Source organism: Acomys minous (assembly GCF_964271855.1).
Source record: "Acomys minous genome assembly, chromosome: 9".
NCBI lineage: Eukaryota > Metazoa > Chordata > Mammalia > Rodentia > Muridae > Acomys > Acomys minous.
Genome location: NC_140490.1, coordinates 8813141 through 8830833, shown reverse-complemented (window position 1 = coordinate 8830833; position 17693 = coordinate 8813141). Strand labels below are relative to the sequence as shown.

The following is a 17693-nucleotide window of genomic DNA, read 5'->3' as shown; positions in this document are numbered from 1 at the left end:
ATGGTCAACCAACTTGGCCTAATCAGCTAAGGTCCCTGTCTCCAAACACAAAGTGGATGGCTGTCCTGAGGAGAAATAACTAAGATTAGATTCTGGCCTGCCTAAACACACACACACACACACACACACACACACACACACACACACACACACAAATACACAGGCACATACACAGTGGAGTAACAGCAGGGATTGAGGGCTTTCAGTAAATTATTTCAAGTGTGCAAACAACAGCAACCTCAGCGACACACAAGCCTCTCTGCCTGAACCCGCCCCTCTCCAGCTTCCTTGCTGTGACACCCTGCTGTAGGAAAGCCATCCCATTGGACCTAGGGCCCATCCCTGAACCCCTCCAGGCTTAGGCTTTCCCCAACCGCCATCCAGAAAGACAAAAACAGAGACTCTGGAAGGACTCCCTGCAATTCCAAACACCAGGAGAAAAAGTCAAGGCTCTTTCCCGAGAGCTCTTGGTTGTGTTTGTCTCTTGGTAGGGCTCCTTGCCTGCTATTGGAATGGTGTTCTGAGCTTCTCTATTGACCTAGTTGAGGTCAAGGTCCACCCAGGGAGCAGGAATCAGGGAGCAGGGAGCAGGGAGCAGGGAGCAGGGAGCAGCCTTGGGGACAGGGCAAGGTTCAGACAATTGCATCTAGAGCCCAGTCCCTTTTTCCTCCTGCAGCTGTCACCTCGACCTGACACAGGTGACTCTGAGGGTGGAGCAGGCAAGTTCCAACCTTGCTTCCTGGTCCACAGAGGAAACAACAGTAGGCAAACAAGCCATCAGCCATACAAGCTCAAAGTCAGCATAAAATTGGTTGGGGGAGGGAGGGGAAAGGGGTGCATTGAGGGGAAGAGAGAGGAAGTCTTGGTAGTTGAAAGCTTGGGCTTTCCCAAGAGGAGCTTGATTCCATTTCCCTAACCTCAGCATTGTACTCAACCTATAAACATATACCCACATGCATATGCTGCAGCTTGTGTGATAGAAGAGGTTTAGAGGCTATCCCTAAAATGAACTCAGGGGCCACCCTATTCTCCTTCAGTTCAGCTGGGCTCCTGAGCTAGGTTACAAACTGCCTTTATTGAAGTGCATGAAAGGCTGGAGCTCGGCCTGGCCCCAGCAGATGTCCAGGCAACGTCTAATGAACTCATGAACTGGCAGAGCCCAATTCAGCTGTGCTGCTAACCTTGAATGAAGCTACTCATTGCTTTCTAAGGTTCCATTTCTTGGGCTAGAAAAAGACGGACAGTCCCCCAACTTGATAGGCTTAAGGGTCCAAAGTCCAGAGAAGTGGGTTCTGAGGTAGACGGGGCATTTCCTCCTATGGTCCAGAGCTAAGATTATAGAGTGAGCCTTCTGGGGTTTAGGGGAGCCTCCAGGGAGGGGTTCTGCAGACCACAGAGGAATCCCTTCTTGTTTCCATTCAAGCCAGACACCCCAAAGGATTTTTGGACAGCACTTGGAGCCTTTGAAAGCACAAAGAGTTACATTCTGACACTGTTTCCCCATCAGTGGCCTGGCGGTGTCCTGCTCTGCATTGAATTTGACAAGGATGTGGGGAAGACGGCTAGACAAGAGGAATCCAACGCTCCCGTATTTGAGGGAAAGGGAGGGAGATAGGCAGAGCTCAGCATGTGTGCCCACCTGCATGTGTGCTTAAGGGGGAGGGAGGAGTGGAGTGGGTAGCCAGCAACAAGGGAACAGGCCCCCTCAATCCCTGTCTCTGGGGACCTGCCCTGATGCTCCCAGAAACAAGCTACTCCAGCTATTGAAGCCCTCTGTCATTTTCTGTGACTCTTCAGCCTCAGTTTCCTCACTGGTTCTGACAGCTTGGGATACAGACATGCTATCGAAACACACCTCCCATCACCACCCAAGACACCAGGAAAGGCAGTCCTTATCCCCAGCTGGCTGGCTAGGGCTAGAGCTGGGCAGAACAGAGTCTCCACACACCGTCTGTCCTCAACAGCCTGCCATGGCCAAAACCTTGAAGTGGTTACAATTACAGCCAGGCTAACAGGATTAGGGGAGCGTTGAAATCTAAGAAATCTAATTAGCTCAGACACCCCGGCCTCCCCCAGCACAATCCTGTAGTAACCCTGGCAGCTGGGCCTAATAGGAGGGGCAGGCTCCTAGCCCTCCAGGCTATAATCATTACCTGTACAGGTGTGCCTGACCAGGCCAGGTCAGATGTCCTGGGGAGGTGCCACCTCAGCCTGTCCAGTTACCCACTGCCCACAGCCCCACCAACCAAAGTGGGTGTCAAAGGGTGGCACTCAGCTAGGCTCCAGATGACCAAATGCAAGCAAGGGTGTCGGCTATGGGGATTGAGGGTGGGGGTGGGGAAAGAATCCAGGGGCCCTATAGGGCAACCACCCTACATAGTGTAGGAGACTGACTCAGCCAGAGGAGGGGCAGTTTGAGTCACACTTTGTATCTATAGAAACCATAGCAGCCCAGGGACAATTTTGCTTCCTTCTCCAGGGTCAGGCAGAGCTGAGCTTGGTGCATACATACATATATCTAGGCAGGCAGCATCTGCAGCTCAGTGTAAGTCCTAGATGGTCCAGAGAAAGAGACAGAGACAGAGACAGAGACAGACAGACAGACAGACAGACAGACACACACACACACACACACACAGAGAGAGAGAGAGAGAGAGAGAGAGAGAGAGAGAGAGAGAGAGAGAGAGAGAGAGAGAGAGAGAGAGAGAGCGCAAGCTGCTAGGGACATAGACCATGTATTGCCCACCTGTGACCCTTCCTGGAAACTGCTGTTTATGCTCATTCCCTCACTCCCATGCCTGAGGCCCACACAGGTTTCTGGGGCACATCCCAGCATAGTTGGGGGCTATTGTTCAATGCACTGTGATGTAGGGGTCTGTAAGGCTTAGCCACAGTCTCTTGGCCTCTCTCTGAGCTTTAGTTTTCTTCTCTGGTAAATGAAAGTAATTCTGTACAGTAGCTGACACCATTGTTAATGGGATCAAACACATTTGAAAAATGATTCTAGATGGGCCATGCCAGGCAAAGGAAGGGGCTATGGCCACACCCTTCTCATGTGCACATGGCAGGCAGCCAGAGGCGGGTGGGTAATTATTTATTTGGACTGGTCTTTCTTTCCTTGCTGGACAAAAGCTCCTAAGAGTGTCTTGCATGGTTCTGGGTCTCTGAGCCACTGTCTTCACTCTGCGGACTCTCATTAAGCACATGAATAGTCAATCCTGGGTCCCTGACCTGACCAGATCCTCATTATGCAGCTCCTCCCAGGTCATAAGCAATTCAAGGAAAGAAGGCAGGCCTAGTGCCCTAGAGCCAAAGGAAGAGAACCTCTTGGGCAGCCCCTTCCCTGCACTTCTATCCCCCCCCTCCCCCATGCACACATATCACTGTAGGCTGGATACAGGACTTGGACCTCAGGATCATTAAGGAAAAATGAGTCCGTGGCTGGGAGAGGCCCCAGCATCTTAAGCCCAAAGTCAGGATCAATCCAGAAGGCACACAACTCACAGCTGGCCAGTGAGTACAGAGGCTGCCCAGAGATGGTGAGCATTCTGTCACAGGAGGCAGGCAACCTGAGGCTGAGCTGTCAGCTATAAGGGAGGTTAAGTAAGGATAATGAAGCAACTTCTGGAAAAGATCTCTAGCATCCCTTACCTTCAACCTGGTCCTTTTGACATCTATCAGAGTCTGCCTAAACTCAGGATGAAGACTCAAATGCTGTATCTGCCTCATCCTCCTAGGAACCATGTAGGACTACAGGAGTTCTGTGTTTGAACCCATTTTACCAAGCAGGAGACTGAGGCCCAGCAGAGTCTGCCTCCTGTCCCACATGGCCAGCAAGCTGCCGCCACTTGAGACCTTTTTCTCTCTCCCCCTGTCTTGTGTCTGGGTTGCTGTGTGCTGCCTCCCTGAGGGAAGGCCTAACCTCAGACTCGTGACTGGAGCATCCAAGGCCAGGTTCCATGCACCCAGGCAGACTGCCACAACCCCAGCCTCAGGGTATCTTGAGGACAAAGATTCCCCCTCTTTCCCCCCAGAGAGGGCTTGGACAAAGATTCACTCCCCTCCCCCCCCCCACCCAGGAGAGGGCCTGGGTAGAGGCCACTGTGTCCTGCTGAGAGGATCCAACAGTTACCAGGAGAAACTGCAGCAGCAGGGTCAGGGTCAGGGGTAATTAGGGCGGCAGCCTTTGTTGTCTACACAAAACCCAAGGGATCTCATAAAGATGCAAGAGAGGCAGGGGCCTGGCAAGGACCCATGGGAGCAGTTATGAATGAAAATGTATGGGACCCAGTCACCATTCGGCAGACCCTACATCCTGGTACCAGGCCACATCGTGCCCACAGACACTTCCCCCAGTTCACTTGGTGCTCCACCGATTTCTTACAGCATTGTGCCCTAAGACTTTGGGTCAAGCCACCCAATGGACCTTGGCCTGGCCCTAGGTAGTCAAGTTTCCTCCACAGGGCCCCTCTTGTACCCAGACTCTGAAGATATAGGCAGGCTTCATCTCCCTTCCTTATCCACCTCCACTAGCCAGAGTGAGGAGGACATTCGTGGTGCTTTTCAGCTGGGCTCTTCCTTCAAATCTCCTGATAGGAGTGAACCTGTGGACAACTGTGCTGTGTTGGGTCATCTAAAGAGGGGCCAGGGATTAAAAAAATAAATGCGAATTTGCTGTGGCTAGGGAAGTGTTACATGTGTTAGCGTGTACACACACACACACACACACACACACACACACACACACACACGGGTGTTGGAGCCAAACCCCAGCTTCTAAGTCTTTCTTCATTTGCCCTGGACCCCCCTCCCCTTTTCCTTAGGAGGAAAAAAAAAAAAGAACATTTTGTCCCCACAAATGAGCCAGCAGCAGTTTCTGCACAGACAAGGCTATTTATTCAAAGTTTTTTCAGAGTCCAGTCCCTTCCGTGAGCCTGTGAGCAGTACTCAGAAAGTCTTACAACCACAGCTCAAGTCCTGGAAACTCTGTGGCTCCTCCCTCCAGCCCCAGTCACCAAGTGCCCAAGTCTATAACTTCTGATTATAGGAGAAAACTAGGTCTCCAAACCCTCTGACTCGGGGCCAGTGATGCTTCTGTCTTTTGAGGAAAAACAAAACAACCAAAACCATAAAACTCAGAGGAAAACACAATTTCCCTCCAAAAAGCACTCCTAGGCCCAGCTCCTAGGCAGATAGGGCTTTCAATGTGCCTTTTGTTTGATGCTGGTGTTTCGACATCCTCTTCTTGAAGAGGGAAAGGTCAGCACAAGGCTCCTGGGTGTTCACAAGCTCTCTGCCTCTGCTCAGGGGCCAGGGGTCCTGAGCAAGGAGTCAGGAAGTCCTCTGCTTTGGACCTCCTAAAAAAAAACCCAGCCTGAATAAGAAAGACCATGGGTTTGCTCCCTCATCTAAACTTCCCAAATAGCTTACAGGCAACTCTTCCACACTCCAGTCACTATGCAAGCACACACGGAGGCAGGCCGGAATTCACCAGCAGCCAAGTCGCCTGTTTCTCCAACCCAGCCACCATCCCTTCATCTGTACCTTCAAAAAAACAATAATAAGCAAAACCAGGCACCTCTGGGAACAGCCTCTGGCCTCCTGCCCTGCCCTGTGTAACCAGCCTGTCCTCACACCCACGAGGGAGGGAGGAGACCGCACTAGTTAACCCTCTGGTCTACCAGGCCCAGTTCCCAGGTTGCAGCAGAGGCAAACTGTTGCTCAAGAAAACCCTTCAGAAAACCATTGGCACCAGGAGACAGCTGGAGCCAATGGTTCTCTATGTAGCTCCACGGCAGGGGCTTCCACAGGCGCAGCCCACAGACCGCCCTTCCAAATCCCGGGGGTTGGTCCCCACTGTCCATGCCCAGGGCTGTCCACCCACGGGTCTCCAAATGTCCCTGGCAGTACAGGGAAGAGGGAAAGGCTGGCCGAGCGGTGCACTCACCCCGCCAGCCCAGCCGCCAGCCAGCTTCTTGGAGATCTCAGGGAGAACATTTGTTTGGGCTGCCAAGTTAAATCTTCCTCCCTCATGTCAGGGCATTGGAAAAGCAGTCAGGGGAAAGGGGAAGGGGGAGAGCGGGGGAAGGAGCCGCGGGAAGGAGGGCGGGAGAGAGCGAGCAAGCAATCCAGGCGGGCAGACTCTGAGCCCCAGTTACTCTAAGCTCTGCCAGCCCAAGAAGCTGCAGCTCCTAGGGCAGATGTCTCCCGGGCTCCCGGCATAAGGAAAGATTTAGCCGCCGGGACTCCCGGGTGGGGTGCAGGATAGACTCCTTGAGACCGGGTTATGAGAGAGGCCCTATCTCAGCCCGGGGCTGGAGGCACAAGGTAGAAGTGTAAAGCAGAGGAGGGAAAAGTTTGCGGCAGGTAGAGGGAAAGGCAGTGTAGCCGCGCCAATCGGCTGTCCCGGGGGAATGGTGAGGGGCCCAGACCCGCAGTCCTGGCGCGCTCTCGTCCGCTAGCCCTCCCGCCCGTGTTGTTTACATTCCTGGAGTGTCTTTTAAACCCGAGGCTGTGGCCGGCTCCAGGCCTTCTCCGGCGGCTTCGGGGCAGTCTCCCGTGAAAATCTGTTGGCGCACAATGGCCGAGAGAGGCGGTCGCCCCTCGCCCGCGCCCCCACCGCTCCAGGGCGGGGAGCCTGCCCTCTGCACCGCGCCCTCTCCCTGCCTGGGCAGCTTCCTGGACAGATGTCCCCGGCCAGGGGGCGACGCGCTCCCGTGGCCAGTACCGCGACGCCGAGGCCATGCTCCCCACTGTTTTCTCCCGGCCCTGACGCCAGGAATATGAAGCAGGCTTTCAGAGCTTCCCCATACCATCCGGACCGAGCTTCAGCTCCAGCCCAGCCCCTCAACCTCCGCCCGGGCCGGCCTCCCACTCCCCCGGGGCCACCGCCGCCGGAGACAGAGAGGAAGAAAGAACACGGAGAAATTACTTTCGTATTTGTAACGCGCGCGCGCACACACAGACACATCTTCCCCCTTGGGCTCGCCTCTCGGTTGGGGCAGCCCCAGTCAGGCGTTGGCCTGAAAGCCCCTTCAGCTTCCGAAGCCCGAACGAGAAGCCTCTACACACTATGCCCCAGCTAGCCCTGCTTCAGCCACGCGCCGCGTTTCCTTGGGCCACCCCCCCAAAAAAACACACACACACACAAGTTAACCGCGCCCCCATCTCCCATGTACAAAAGTGTGTTCTCCATAGAAATTCGGAGGCACAACTTAACACCACCAACCCTGGCCACCCTGGAATCTGGCGTCTTCCCGGTCGTTCTACGCACAGGAGAGCACAACTTCCCATCTTTCCAAAGGAGGCAAGGGAGACCCAGGCTGTCCTTCTTGGGTCCTTCCTTCCCTCCTCGCAATCAGTCTCCCGGTCGGCCCCCGACTGTTCCGAGCCGCCGCGGGAGGAGCGCCGGCAAGAGGCGGGCACCGGGTCCGCGCGCACACAACCGCACCGGTGCCCCGCACACCGAAGATCCCCCGGTCCCCGCGCTCTTCCCGCTGTGTAAAGCTGCTCTACACAGCTTGGCGCTCGCTGGTGGCTAGGGCCTCCGCCCCCGGCGATTAGGGAAGCACACGGAGCTCGGAACGGCTGGCCCCTTTCGCCTGACCAAAGTCTAAGGCTTTAAGCGGAAAGCCCCACCAGTACCCCGCGCTCGCACCCAGACGGTCTACCAGGAGCGGGTGGAAGCCTCGGTGTTAACGGGCGCCTGGCTCGGTCCCCAAACTTACCGGGCGCTGCGAGCACCAATGCCACCGCTGGAGGACGCGCCGCCGCCGCCGCCGGGTAGGGCCGGCTGGAGCCGGGAGGAGCGCAGCAAGAGCGCGGAGATTCTCTCGGCTCCGACTCCAGCTCCGGCTCCTCGCCGGCCGGGGCTGGGGTCACCGCGCTGAGCCGGCGCTGGTGGCTTGCTCTGCGGCCCGATAGCTGCCCGCCCAGCCGGCCGCTTGCTCTCCCGGGCGCCCGCCGCCGCCGCTTGCTTTTTTAATGTCCACAGACAGTGAAAAGGAACTCGGCGTTAGGGGGTGAGTAAGTGAATCAACTCGCCCGGAGCCGGGCAAGTTGAAGTGTCAGATTACATTGGCTATTCTATTTCCAAAGGGCCCCGCGCCGCCGGCCTTCCGCAAAATCCGGCACGGAGTATCGGCTGGAGCGGAGCGCCGCGCCTCCTGTGCTCAGCTCTGCTTGCTTTGGTTCGCTCTCTATCTGAGCGCCTACTGCGCTCTCCCTTTCCCTTTCCTTTCAGCCTCTCTCTCCTCCCTTCTTTTCCTCCCTTTCTTCCCTGCCCCTAGGTCTCAGCTCTCTCAAAGCTTTTCTCTTCTCGACCCTTGTAGGCTCCGCGCCACCCCCACCCCACTATGCTGCTGGTACCTCCTATCGCCACCCTTCCTTGCTCTCTAACAACGCCCCCGCCCCCCCCCCCATCCCGTAAGTTTGGAGCCCGGAGACTGATATGCCTAGGAAGGGACCGCACTGATAGCAAAATTACTGCCAGAAGACGTACCTCGCTTCCTGCTGGTCCCCTGCGGGAATGCACTGGGGCCTCAGGTGCTGTCAGCTATTCGAATTGGGGTGACTGAGTTGCTAAAGAGAGGTGTGCGAAGCTTCCCCCAGAGACTTTGGGATTATTCTTAAAACAGGGTGACAGAGAGAGGGTGGGAGGACCCTAACCTTCATCACGGGTGGCGTAGGGGAGGCTGAAGCTCGTCTCCATTGACATCTGAAGGGGAGCGGGGGGTGCGCAGAGAACCATGTGTCCCTACGGTCACTGGAAGTTCAGAGACGCGAGAATACCCTAGTGCCTCGCAGGGAGCGCTTTAGGGCGCCGCGAGCCGTGCGCTCCCGCGCTGCAGAGGTGGAAACAGCCCAACCTAGCTTCCAGCCCAGAGATGGGCACCACTCCTGTAGCGGCGATGGGCACTCAAGATGCAGTTAGGTGAGCCTACTCTCGGGGTTTCCCCCGCAGACCCGCCCCCAAGAGTATCCAAGTGCGCACTCTCTTTGGCTCACGTCCATTGCCACTCACACAGAAACTCCTACACAAACGGCACACACGTTTGCACCTACCCTCTCAGCAGAGCACGCAACCCGACCCCTCCGCAAACACACTTTTCATCCACGATTATGCCCAAGCACCCAGACTCATACAATTGTACACTCAACTATGGCTGTACACCGTCCTCGGTACGTTTTAAAAAACAAAACAGGAAGCTTTCTCATGTTCTTGTACACTTACAACACACGTTCCCCCTTACTCTTACACATCCATTCCTCAACACACACACACACACCCTCCTGATTAGAAGTACTCCAGTCCTAAAGATAGCAAGCAAGCGTCTAGGTTGGACAAGCGCGCAAGCAGGCACGCACAGCCCTCTAGGGCAGGCGGGGGAGGCTTGGGCAGGAGCCCGCTAGACAATCCAGGTGTGGTGATTACTCCGTGCTCCGCGTTTTGCAGGTAGCCACGGTGTCGGAGGCGAGGCAAGGAAGGGAGCTGGAATAACAAAGGCAAGTTGGGAAGAGCGCAAGGGGGCGCAGCCCCGGCCGGGCCGCGGGGGGAGCCCTGCTCTGCCGGGTCGTCGGAGGCAGCTTGGCCGCCAGCCGAGAGAACCGGAGGTGGGGAGGAAAGGTGGGGGGAGAGGGGCGGGGCAGGTTCGTGACGTCAGAGAACAATGACACCGCTGGGGGCGGGCTCGGGCTGGCAGCCAGGGCGGGGGTCTTCAGGGTCTGGAGCGGGTGGAAGAAGTCTCAGCCTCACCCGGGCGCAGTTTGATTGACGAGGTCCGCATGGGAGCGCAGACGTGCCACGCAGACTCACGGGTTCCTGAGCCCCTTGAGTGGTAATCATAGCGCACGGCGGGCCAACAGGGGGAGCAGGCCGGAGCGCTCCCCCCACTACAGACCCCCCATTTTAGAATATCCTTCAGAGGGCTGGCATCTCTGACCTCGGCTTGAACTCCTTCAGGGCCAGAGAGATCACCCCTTCCACCACCAAGACAAGGAGGCAAAAGGCATTTGCTAGCTTTGAATTCATTCTCAGAGCTCTGACTGCCTGGCAGCGGTGAACTCAGCCTGGAATTCCTGAGGGTAGACTTGAGCTTAGGTCCACAGGGACATGGAGTAGGGTGTCTGGGTGAGGGGAAACTACCTTTCCTGGGGCAAATTCTGCCTCCTGCTGCCATCGGGTGCAGGTGGGGGTGGGGCGGGGGCGGTGCTCTTTTCTGGCCTCAGTCCTTGGACCTGTCTTACAGGATGAACTGTTAGCAACTTGCTCCACTACCTACCCACAGGTGGCAGCTGAGGATCCGTGGGGAAAGTGGGTGGCATGAAATCACTTCCAGCCCTCTATGGACACTTGAAATGACCTGGTCCCAGTACATTTCCAAGAACACACACACACACACACACACACACACACACACACACACACACACACGTCGTGGGTGGCCCAGGATGGGGAGGGTAGTCAGAAATCCTGGAAAGCTTGAAAGATGAGAATTCAGTTTGCTGAAGGGAACCACAGCCATGCTGCCCTCAGACATCCACACCATTGGGACACCCAGAAGGTCACTTCCATCCCCAACACTACAGCCCCTGTCAGACTTGGGATGCAAGAATCCAGCCCCAACCCACACAGGGACCAGTTCCTGTTTTCTTGACGACCACCTAAGTCAGGGCACTGGACCCTCCCAGTCTTTTCTTCAAATCTGTAAGTACCCAGAGGTAGTCACCTCCAGGACCAGGAGGTGGAGAAAATGGTGACTTCTGGTCAACAGTCATGTGCAAAAAATCTCCTATCCAGAAGGCTCCATCCCCTTATGTTCTTAAAAGTTGCATTGTTTTTATTTATTTGAGGGGTGGAATGCACAGGAAGGTGACAGGACAACTTTTGGGAGTCGGCTTTCCCCTTTCTCCAACGTAGGTCCTGGGCAGGAGCTCGGTTTCTCAGGTTTGGCAGCAAAAGACTTTAGCCAATGATGAGTGTCTTGTTGGTCCCCCACCCCTTATTTCTAGCCAACATATACATCTGGCAACCCAGAGGTAGCCGCAGAGGGCAGAGGAGTCTAGCAGGACAGAGTCAGCATTGTCAGCCTTCCCAGCCCACCACACTGGGAGCAATGTGTCTGAGAAATCACACCCAGGCCTCTTGTGAGGGCCCCACACCGGAAGCAGACCCTTGTTATTCCCCCCTCCTACCCCCCACCACCCACAAAGCTGAACCAGTTGGCTCCCTCTGGAGTCTTGCACGATATAGCTTATTTAGTGCCGACTGTGTGCTGGTAAGGACATCATGAGTATTAACTTATTGCCTGCACTTAGGGACAGTACTGTACCCTCCAAAGGAAATACTGTCCCCTTGCTGCTCCGGCACTCTTTAACACAGCTGCTTGTTAGTCAACAACCCCAGCTCTGCATCCTTATGTAGAAAGTCTATGTAGCCCTAGGCAACTTGCTCTCTCCCCTTCTGGGGTTCTTTCTGAAGGAAAGGCTAGGTCTCATAGCAGGGCTCAAGCCTTGCTGTTGTCGATGGCCTGAGTTCCCAGGCTCAGCCTCAGCAGCAGTAGGCCTTGTTTGAAACAGGTGGAGGGTACACTCTGCCCAGTCAGTGCAGATTCCAGATTTCCCCTGGCGCAGAGGGCAGCTTCAGTACTCCCCCGGAGTGTGGCTTGTGCATTGCAGGCTCGGCTGACACCCACCTCTCCAGCGGGCCTGAGCGTCTCTAGTTTCCTACCCCCATGGAACTGTGGAGACTGAGAAAGAGGGCCACTGCTAAGGCGGGGCTTGACCCAGAGTGCCAGGAAGCAGGAAGTCCAAGGGCCAGGAGGAAGGCATGGGTGCTCTGAGCGTGCAGAGGATCTATCTGTGCAGGGTGCAGTGAGCATGGCCTCTGGACCGTGCTGCCATCAGTGGGTGGAGGTAGGAATAGGCACACAGGTGGCAGTTGCTGCCTCTCTACCCTCCTCCTGGCTCCAAAAGGTAAGTGAAAGTCAGCTCAATGCTCCCCCTGGGCCAGGTGCTTTGGAGCTCCTTCGCCTCCTATGTCTCCAGCTGGTATGTCCAGGATTAGGGAGGAGCACAGAGACGGACTGGCTTCTCCAGGGTAGGGTCCCAGGTCTGGTGCTCCTCTCATTTACCAGGTATGGGAGAGATGAGGTGGCCTTTAAAGTGGTTCAGGGGAAGATGTAACCATCTGCTAGGACCGGATCTCTGTCTAAGCCCTTCCTGGACAGTGAGGGATGGGAAATTAATTAGTCTTCACCTGTGGGTGACCAGGAACCTTTGGGGCCTGCCCAGCTCTGTGCCTATACCTCTCAGGAGTAGATAGTTAACCCAACACAGAAAACCTGCACCCTCTAGAACAGAGCCTCTGTGTTCCTGCTAGAGTCTCCTCCTTCTCTGAACACCAGGAAACGGGTGTACCAGAGGAGGATTCTCAGTGCAATGACCACCCAGGACTTGTTTGTTTTGGTTTCCTGGGGAGGCAGGTGTCGAGGCAGTCTTGCCATACAGCCTAGGCTGGCTTTTGAACTCAAGAGTTGTGTATTGCCTGAATGCTGGGATCCCAGCTGCGAGCCACCACACCCAGCTAGGATGTGTCATCTTGCCTTGCCATCCTCTGATCCTCACAATGGCACTTCTCTGGGTGACTAAGGTGAGCTACAGAGAGAAATGGGAGCTTTCACTGAGCCACAGGGCTGGGAAGCACAGACAAAGCACGAAGGGCGGACCACTTCCTGCAGCACCCTCTCCCTACATTAGCGCTCTACCAAGCAGCAGGCTGGGGCTGCTGTGTGAAGGACAGCTGGGGAGACAAATGCGACATGCCAAGGGTGGAGTACAATAGCTTCCTGCCACCTTCACTGTGCATAAGAGCTCGGGCCCGACATCTCACATGTGCGTGCTTTTCGCACTCTCCTGCCCTAACCTGTCTGTCTGCTCCGTGGCTTCCAGGAGTACCACCGTCACATGCATCCAACTCCTTGCCAGCTTTTGCACAAGTTCCTTTTGTCTCCTTAGACACACCCACCCCAGCCTTCCAGTCCATATTTAACAGCCACCTGCTCAGGAGCCTACCATGATGGTACCACCAGCCAAGCTGTCTACGTCATCTTCTCCATCCCTGAATGCTGCCAGAGTGCCTCCATATCAGTGTGACCATAGCGACTGCCTGTTAAGTTCCAGCTATGGGCCAGATGCTCAGTAGCTCTTACACTTGAACTCTGGTCCTCACCTGAGTTGAGAATTAGTACTAATGGCTCCTTTTTTTACTGATAAGAAAGCTGAGACCCAGGAAAGCTCAGTTTCCAGTGTAATACCTCATGGTAGAGAGCTCGTTAGTACCCAATCCCTCCACCTTTAGAGGTAGAATGGCTCATCTCTGTATGCTGTCAACTACAATGGAGATATTGGACACACAGGGACATACCAGGCTCCCAGGAAAGACTGCCCAGATCAGATACCAGTGTTCAGGTTTAGGGAAGAAAAATCACTGATGTTGAACAGGTGTCTGGAAGGCAAGCTCTCATCGAAATTATTGAAAAAAAAAGAGATGAAAGTGGAACATGGGTCTGCACAAGATCTCACAGCAAAGGTGGGATGGTATCAAGGCTTCCAAAGTGATAAGCATTTCTGCACCTTGCAACCTGCCTTGGGGCTTCTTCAATTGTGCTCTTTTTGAAGGACACATGATCCCAGACATCTTAATGATGCTGGGCTGTTAGTGGCTCTAGTCCTTCTCCCCTTAATTAAAATGAGAGAGAGAGAGAGAGAGAGAGAGAGAGAGAGAGAGAGAGAGAGAGAGAGAGAGAGAGAGAGAGAGAAAGTAAAGAGAAATCAAGGCATTGTTCCCAACTGCACCTGGTGCCAACCAGAACCAGGAATCAGCTGCATAGGATGGAGTAGGAACCAGCTGCCCAGAGACCTTGCCTCCCACCTTCTGCAAGCATCAAGTGCCATTTGGAATGGCTGGAGGACCACTGCACATTATGATGCTTTCTTCCTCATCCACCAGCAGCCTTGGGTGAGCTAGACACCTTCTCTGTTAGGCTCCCACCCTACCGATGAAGCTCCATGGTACCTGTCTGGGGTGGGGGTATTGTAAAAATCTCTCTTCTAATATCACTTTAATTTGATTCAATTCTGGTTTGGTTCCAGGGTGAACACGGGAGCCTTTCCACTACCCCCAGGAAGGAAGGCCATCTGCAGGGATAGAGGACTAGGAACCCAGAGGCACATCACACAGCTCTCTGCAGAGACAGCCACCCGTATGTTCCTTGGAAAGGGCTCCCCATGTCTCTGGTGGCTATCTCCTTTTGCTTGCACCCCTTTTGAGAACTCCCTCTTTTACCTGAACTCTGACCTTCCCAGGCCATGGGTAAAGGCTGACCCAGGTTACCCCAATGATCAGCCCTGCAGGAGCAACATGGAACACTGTGGTCACTGGCTAGGGTCTACAAGGAAGCTGCTGCCAGGGCTGCCTTCTCAAGCTCCCTCCTCCCATGGTAAAAACATTTGAGTTTGTAAAGAGCACTTTCTGTCCCATGTAAGTGCAGCAACGTCCTCAGGAGGCAGGCAGATTGCACAACCCACTTTGTGGAAGAAGAAAAATGGCCTGGTGGTTTATCCAGTATCTCACAGGTGTGTGTGGGTGTGTGGGTGTGTGTTGGGGGGGAGAGGCAGGGTCTTGTCAGGATTTGAACCCTCATCACTTGATTCCAGGTCACCAACCTGGGTAGTGATGTTTCAAAAGATGCCACTCCTAGCCCCAGATGTTGCCAGGAAACAGGCTCTCAGACACTTTGATTCATTCAACAAATAATTATTGGCTATACACTGTGTGTCGAGCACAGAGCTAAGTGCTAGGGAGCTGACAAAGAGAAGGCAGATGTGAGCCATACTGCCACCATCTGATAATTCTGATGGAAGAAACCAGCCAAACAGGCCTTGTGCAGAGAAGCCTGTTCCCAGAGGTTCAGCCCATGTGCCCCAGAAGGAGCCTAGGGCCCAGGGTCCAGGGACTTTCTTCTTTCTGGCTATGTGGACTGGAAAAGGATTTCCTGATATCCATCCCATATTTTTAGGTCCTTGCCCTACTCCCACCTTCTAGATCAAGTGGTTAATGATTTCTTGGCACAAGTAATTATCCTTGTGCAGTGTTTTCCTAAACCTAACTTTTCCTGGGCACTTGAAGGCAGAGAGGGGTTTCTTGGGTCATCTGACTTGAGCCCTCACTAAGCAAGAACACCCCTAGCCTCATCCTTTCCAGGAAGTAACAGTCTCCCTTCCCCCACCTCCCCCCTTTCCAGAGGAGATAGAATGCTCGCTCCTTCACAGAGCAGACCTCTGCCCATCGGTGTGCTAGTAAATGTTTAACATCTATCTGGCTCTCCAGACTGGGGAAAACCTGATTCGTAGTATCTGTTGATTCCCTTAGTGTAAATAGTCCTACCGTGGTGGCCTGGTGCTGCATGCTTAGCAGTTCACACAGTTGGTGAAAGTTTAACTGCTGCCTTTCCTGAGCCAGTACAAGCAGGCTACAACACAGAGTTGCCACCCCCCCCTGCCCCCCCCCCCACCCCAAGAGAAGTCTGGTGCATATTGACTTGCTGGAAAGTTCTTTGTGGTATGAAGCAAAATACCCCACTGTCCACATGCAGCCCTTCACATCTTGGTCTGAACCCCATGAGATGTGCAGACCTGGGCTTAGCGGAGATGGTATAGTCCTCTGTCCCTCTGCCCTTTCTTCCTACTTCCTGTCTTTCCTTCCTTACTCCCTTCCTTTCACAAATATTTATTGGGCCCTGGTGACGCTATGGTGCTAGGTACTGTGGCTGCACAGGCCATATCCTAGTTCCCCTGCCTCCACCTACCCTGCCTCTCCCAGACCCCACTCAGACTGACCCCCACTCTCCCAAGCTTGTGTTGACCACTACCCTTTCTCCTCCTGCCTCCCTCTCAAACCCTCCCAGAGTCTTTATCGTCCCTTTTGGCACTTATCACTTTCTACCTCGGATTACAGCTATTTGTGTACACGGCTTATCTCTCTGCCAGACAGAGAGGCAGCTCCGGCTGTTGAAAGTGTGGACTTTGGAGCCATGTGACCTGGCCTTCCATCCCAGCACTGCCACTAGGGATATGCATTCTCTGGAGCTCACACCACCTTTTGGAGCCTCAGTTACCTTATCTTCAAGGCAGGCCTGGTGATAACCACTTCCAACATGGTTTTGGCCATTTGGTGGGATTAAAATGTAACCCCCCTTTCCGGTTCCTGTCTGCTCTTCTATCTTCTTCTGTATAAAGTTTGTGCCATTGCCTCTTCTTGGTCTAATTATTAGTCTCTACTATCACTTACAGCAGACACATATGTAACAATGCAAAATACAGGGTCTTAGTCCAAGGACTTACATATGTGGATGCATTTCTTCCAAGTTTGGGACATTGGAATTCATCTGTTTCCGTGAACAGCAGACAGTGTGCTGGGTGCAGTAGCACACACCCATAATCCCAGCATGACAGAGACTGAGGCAGGAGAAACATCAGGAAATTGATGCTAGCCTGGGGACCCTTTCCCAAATCCAACCAGTCATTCAAGTTTAAAAAAATAATAAGAATAAAATTTAAGGCACAGACAGGTTACAGAATAAACTCAAGGTCACACACACTGGGTGAAGGAGCTAAGATTTGAATCCAGGACAATCTGTTTCAGAGCTCTAGCAGTTAAACTTGATGCGATATGCCAGTGCTGGGAGTGTGGCTGGGAGTCGGTGTCCATAATGTTCCCAGACTTTGCACATCCTTACCCTGGCCCAGAGAAGCAGTGGAGTGATGCAGAGAACCCGTTGATCTGCTCTTTAGGGGCTCCCAAAAGGTAAAGTGGTTAGTACCCAACAGAGGAGCACCTCTAGGCCCTTGCCTAGGGCACAGGGAGACCACTGATGGATAAAGCAATGGGAGGCTCAGTGAAAGAGATGTTTGTGACGGACCTTGACAAAAGTGGGCAGAGAAATGATGGTAGAGGGTAGTGGGAGAACACCCCGAGGTTCATCTAGGAACAAGGCAAGGGAGCAGAGGCCGTGGGGGTGTTCATGGATCTTTGAAGACAGTATAGAGCAAAGACCTGGGCCAGCCTGCCTTAAGTTGATGATATGATTCTTCGGAAGGTTCTCTGAGCTTCCATAGTCTTGGGTTCTGAATCCTAGGCTCAGAATTCACCTCTTATTGGGATCATCTTTCCATTTTTTCTGAGCCTTAATTTCTCCTGCAGAATAGGCAGGAAGAGTGGACCTTGCAGTCAGTTGAAGGATGAAACAGATGGGCCAGGGGTGGGAGCTGGGACCTCCTGAGGCAAGGGGTGGGTGGAAGTACTTGAGAGAGAGGAGATGGTTGGGCCGGAGGAGCCTAGCATGCCTGGATTACAGTGGCAGATACCAAGTCTGCCAAGTCTTTCTCACCTGTTTTCTGTTGCCAAAGGCTTGCCAGCTCTGTTGGTATGTACAGGGGCAGATCCATGCTGAGCCCTGCTCTTCCCACCAGCTCAGGACAGGCAAACCACGTCTCCTGAAGGCAGGAGACTGTAGAATACATTACCTGATTTCCTCGGTAAGTCTGCCCAAACCACTGTCCCTTCCAGCCTCCTGTAAGAACGGGGTCTCAGGTGTGTGACAGGGCCCTACAATGAAAAGTGACCCTTCCCCAAC

At 54.0% G+C, this 17693-nt stretch overlaps 1 protein-coding gene and 1 long non-coding RNA gene across 10 annotated transcripts in view; one reads left to right on the top strand and one right to left on the bottom strand.

The window, feature by feature from the left end:
- ZMIZ1 (zinc finger MIZ-type containing 1) overlaps positions 1 to 8016 on the bottom strand; it is a 204334-nt gene extending 196318 nt beyond the window's left edge. For 3 of the 4 annotated variants that reach the window (XM_084795985.1, XM_084795990.1, XM_084795987.1), the window contains exon 1: positions 7728 to 8016. The gene's annotated coding sequence lies outside the window, so the exon portion shown is untranslated. The remainder of the gene's footprint in view (positions 1 to 7727) is intronic. The other variant, XM_084795989.1, reaches the window with a different exon arrangement.
- LOC311605462 lies at positions 7903 to 16308 on the top strand. 6 transcript variants are annotated; one of them, XR_014781960.1, is made up of 3 exons: positions 7933 to 8021; positions 9455 to 9504; positions 14152 to 16308. It is a non-coding gene; the product is annotated as an uncharacterized lncRNA (long non-coding RNA). The 6 variants fall into 6 exon arrangements; XR_014781961.1 differs by lacking the exon at positions 7933 to 8021 and adding an exon at positions 8467 to 8932; XR_014781959.1 differs by lacking the exon at positions 9455 to 9504 and having other exon boundaries at positions 7903 to 8021.
- The last annotated feature ends 1385 nt before the right edge of the window (positions 16309 to 17693 follow it).